The sequence below is a fragment of the Diachasmimorpha longicaudata genome, unplaced genomic scaffold (assembly GCF_034640455.1).
Source record: "Diachasmimorpha longicaudata isolate KC_UGA_2023 unplaced genomic scaffold, iyDiaLong2 ctg00000193.1, whole genome shotgun sequence".
Lineage (NCBI taxonomy): Eukaryota > Metazoa > Arthropoda > Insecta > Hymenoptera > Braconidae > Diachasmimorpha > Diachasmimorpha longicaudata.
The window spans coordinates 10,001-15,000 of NW_026973987.1; positions in this window are offsets into that span (position 1 = coordinate 10,001).

Sequence of the window (5,000 nt, forward strand, 5' to 3'; positions counted from 1 at the left end):
TCGCTTCCCAGCATGCCAGAGGAACAACACCAGCAGCGACTACATCGAGGGACCCAAGGAGGGTGGTGCCCTCAAGGGTTCGTAGTCGCCCGCCGTGCGCCGGGGTACTGCCCTCCCGACGAGGGAAAGGTTCCAGCCTTCGTGCTGTCCACGAGGACGTCGCAGAGGACGAAGGAGTGACTGCGCATCCGAGCCAGCCAACGCCGGGATCTTCAAGATCATCAACCGGTGAGTCCACTCATTTATTAGGTAGGGTTCGCGAGTGCCAAGTTAGTCTAAGTAGGATCGATAGTCATCGCGTCGCGACCGGAGGCTCACCGGTACCCCCCGTTCCAATAGGTCATCCTCCCCGGACCCCTGCGATCGAGGGACCGGGCGCGCAACGCGACGTTAGAATACTGCAATTGAACATGTCCCGCTCAATTGCAGTAACCGGGGAGGTCTTCCAGTTAATTCGCAAAGAGCGTCTGGACATATTGTTGCTCCAAGAGCCGTATGCCATTCGTGAGGCGAACACCTGGGCCATCCGCGGCCTAGGAGTCGGAATGCGTATTGCCGCGAGCTCAACGGAGCGACCGTGGGCGGCCGTCGTTGCGTGCAACTCCATCGTGGAGATTGCTTACGTGTCCCAATTAAGTAATGCACATTGCGTTTGTGCTGAAGCCCGCGTCCCCGGTGGATCCTTCTTCGTCGTCTCCAGTTATTTTCAATACTCGGACGACATAGAAATCCACCTGAGGCAGCTTGAAAAGGTTCTCAGCTGTCTCAGGGGTCGCCGCGTTCTGGTGGCGGCCGATTCGAACGCCCAACACTCCCTTTGGAGCCCCAGGACCACTGACCGTGGTGTCCTCCTGGGTGAGCTCATAGAGTCTTTCGGTCTCCGCGTCGCGAATGATGCTAGGCAGGGCCCAACCTTCAGGAGTGCCGCAGGTACGTCGTTCATCGACGTCACACTGGCCACCCCTGGCATGTATAAATTCATACGTGCATGGAGGTTGGAGGACGAGTGGTCCACCGGTGACCACACGTCGGTTTTCTTTCGTTTAGCAATCCGCAGTTCCTCACAGCGCGTCAATAACTCGGGAGTCGGCGAGGGCTCTACCATGCGGTTCAACGTTCGTCGGGCCGACTGGGAAAAGTTCGAGGCGACCCTCGATGAGGAGGCCCGTGAGAAACTCGTGGACCATCCGCTGGATTCTACAGCGGATGTTGAGAGAATGGCAGAAGTACTGGGTGACGTACTCACCAAAGCCTGCCAAGATTCGATGCCGCGCCGCAGACATTACCGTCGCGCGAATCCGTGGTGGACCGAGGAGCTGACCAGCAAACGCAAACTGGTCAGTCGTCTCCGAAACGGCTACCGAAGGGAGACTAACCCTGACGCGCGAAAAATTAAACAGAGTAGGTATCGTGTAGTCCTGCGATCGTATACCAGGCTACTTAGGACAACTAAAGAAAATAGCTGGCGGGGTTACATAACGACCGAAAGTAATGCGAATCCCTGGGGCTTCCATTACAAATATGCCGCTGATAAATTGCGTGTAGGCACGGTACTCAGCACCCTTAGGACCGCGAATGGCACGACACTTACAATGCGTGAGACTGCTGAGGTACTGTTGGACACACACGTACCCGACGACGACCCCAACGCCGACACACCGGAACAGAGAGACATCCGCGAACGCGTGAAGAACCTAAGGGTTCATACAGAGGACGCACGAGACTTGACGGACGACCAACTTAAGGGTCTCGTAAAGACCCTTAAGAACGACAAAGCCCCAGGATGCGATTTAGTTGAAGTTAGGGTCCTAAAAGTCGCGGTCATGAGGATGCCTCACATCTTCACGCGACTCTTCAACGCCTGCCTTAAGCACGGCGTTTTCCCCACCGTTTGGAAAGTCGGCACACTTCGTGCTCTCCTCAAAGGAGTTCACAAGGATGTGTCCGACCCCAAATCGTACCGTCCCATTTGCCTCTTGTCGGTTGTCGGGAAATTTTTCGAAAAGGTCCTTCACGGGATCCTTACGGCGAAAGTCCTTACCGAGGACAAAATATCAGGACGTCAATATGGCTTTCTGCCTGGACGATCCACGGAAGACGCGATAGTAGAGTTGCGTGAATTAGTCGAGCGCGGTAACGACAAGAGGTACGTCATTGGACTCCTATTCGATATCTCAGGAGCCTTTGACAACGTGTGGTGGCCCCTAGTCCTCCAGTCTTTGGCGGATCGAGACTGCCCGAAGAATGTCTTTGAAGTGCTCCGGAGCTACTTCGACAATCGGACTGTCAAGATCGCCTGGAGCGACCAAGAGGTTTCCAAGCCGGCCACCCGGGGCTGTCCGCAAGGATCAGTCCTCGGCCCCGCTTGCTGGAATCTCATGTTCGATGCCCTCCTCAAGAGCATCGAGCAGAACTTTGGCGAAATCGAAGTCGCCTACGCGGACGACCTTATCGCGGTCGTATCGGCCGACTCGCGTAAGGAAATAGAGAGGATAGGCCGAGCCGTCGCCGAACACATCGCGTCGTGGTGCGCATCGGCGAAGCTCGAACTGTCGAGGAGTAAGACAGAGGCAATTGTCCTGTCATGCAACTCGCAGAAGAGAGCGCCGCTGGTGCGGTACAGGTGGGATCGGGCGCGAAGAACACGCCGACGCGTGAAACCGGTGTTGGATATCCGCCCACCCGAGATTAGGCTCGCCGGGGAGAAAATTAAATTCAAGGAGAGCGTGAGGTACCTCGGGGTACATTTTAATAGAAACATGCGGGTCCGGACCCATACAAAATATATACAGGAAAAGGCCAGAGTCCTTTTCACTCGGCTATCGGCCCTAATGCACACGCATTGGGGGCTCCGATACCGATCGGTTAAAGTCGTTTTTCAGGGCGTTTTTCAGGCTGTCGCGTCGTATGCAGCCCACGGGTGGGTGGACCGTTGCACACCGTACGACTGGAAGAAACTCCGTACCGCGCAGAGGAGCGCGCTGCTGACGGTGACTGGCGCGTATAGGACGGCTTCACACGAAGCACTCTGCGCAGCGGCGGGGGTGCTTCCTGTGGACCTATTATTGAGGGAAAGAGCAGCGCGCTACCAAGCCAAGAAAGGCATTCCGGTCAGAATAGGAGATGTTCATATAGACCCCGCGAATCCGCGCGTTGATGACAACGGCCGCCCGATCGAGGCCGTCGAGGATATAAAGGCAGAGATCCGGAATCTCTGGAGGGATAGGTTTGAGCGGGCTTCAACCGGGAGGAACACCTTCGCGTTCTTCCCCGATACTGCGGCGCGCCTGGACGCTAAGTGGGTCGAGTGCGACCACTGGGTTTCGCAGGTCCTGACAGGGCATGGGCAATTCCGGTCTTATCTTCATGACCGGTGCCTTGCCCAGTCACGCAACTGCGAGTGCGACCAGGCTGAAGACACAGTCCAGCACTTCATCATGGACTGTCCGATATATGCACCACAGCGAGAGTGCATCGCGGGAATAATCGGGAATCGCCCATGGCCCCAGGCGGCACAAGCGCTAGTGTCGTCCAGGGAGTCATTCGCCGTGTTCGCGGATTTTTGCAAGGAATGCATGTGGCTAAAATGCGTGGAAGAGTACGCGGAAATTAGAAATCGCGGCGACGATGAGTGAATGAATGAATGGGACCAACCAGCTCTCGTTGTCGGAGACGAGAGTCGTGGGATAGGAACCCGGTAACCTTCTCCGGGTAACCCTGTCCCGGTTGGAGATATGAATGAGTATTAGAGTCACCTCTTCTCTTTTCTTCCTCTTCTTCTATTCTATTTCTTTTAATCCCAAAAAACCCTTATCCACTTTTCACATTCTGGGTGTCAGGCTGACACCAAGGACCACCGCCCCGAGGTTCCCCGCGGGAGCCATGCCTGCGTCAGTCACTTGTGACCTGGCGCCGTCATGGTTGCAAAGTGTCCTTCGGCCATCTGAACCGGCCGACAGTATGGATTTTTCCAACCCCCCCCCTTGGCAGTGGGTAATGGCCTAAGTGTTTGTTATTATGTAAGTAGAGTACATTAATAGGCCATGCGAGGTTTCCGAAAACCATAACCTGGCAAGGTTGTTTTCACAATACCGCATTGAGTGTCCCTACCTACTGGACGCACGAGACTTGACGGACGACCAACTTAAGGGTCTCGTAAAGTCCCTTAAGAACGACAAAGCCCCAGGATGCGATTTAGTTGAAGTTAGGGTCCTAAAAGTAGCGGTCATGAGGATGCCTCACATCTTCACGCGACTTTTCAACGCCTGCCTTAAGCACGGCGTTTTCCCCACCGTTTGGAAAGTCGGCACACTTCGTGCTCTCCTCAAAGGAGTTCACAAGGATGTGTCCGACCCCAAATCCTACCGTCCCATTTGCCTCTTGTCGGTTGTCGGGAAATTTTTCGAAAAGGTCCTGCACGGGATCCTTATGGCGAAAGTCCTTACTGAGGACAAAGTATCAGGACGTCAATATGGCTTTCTGCCTGGACGCTCCACGGAAGACGCGATAGTAGAGTTGCGTGAATTAGTCGAACGCGGTAACGACAAGAGGTACGTCATTGGACTCCTTTTCGATATTTCAGGAGCCTTTGACAACGTGTGGTGGCCCCTAGTCCTCCAGTCTTTGGCGGATCGAGACTGTCCGAAGAATGTCTTTGAAGTGCTCCGGAGCTACTTTGACAATCGGACTGTCAAGATCGCCTGGAGCGACCAAGAGGTTTCCAAGCCGGCCACCCGGGGCTGTCCACAAGGATCAGTCCTGGGCCCCGCTTGCTGGAATCTCATGTTCGATGCCCTCCTCAAGAGCATCGAGCAGAATTTTGGCGATATCGAAGTCGCCTACGCGGACGACCTTATCGCGGTCGTATCGGCCGACTCGCGTAAGGAAATAGAGAGGATAGGCCGAGCCGTCGCCGAACACATCGCGTCGTGGTGCGCGTCAGCGAAGCTCGAACTGTCGAGGAGCAAGACAGAGGCAATTGTCCTGTCATGCAACTCGCA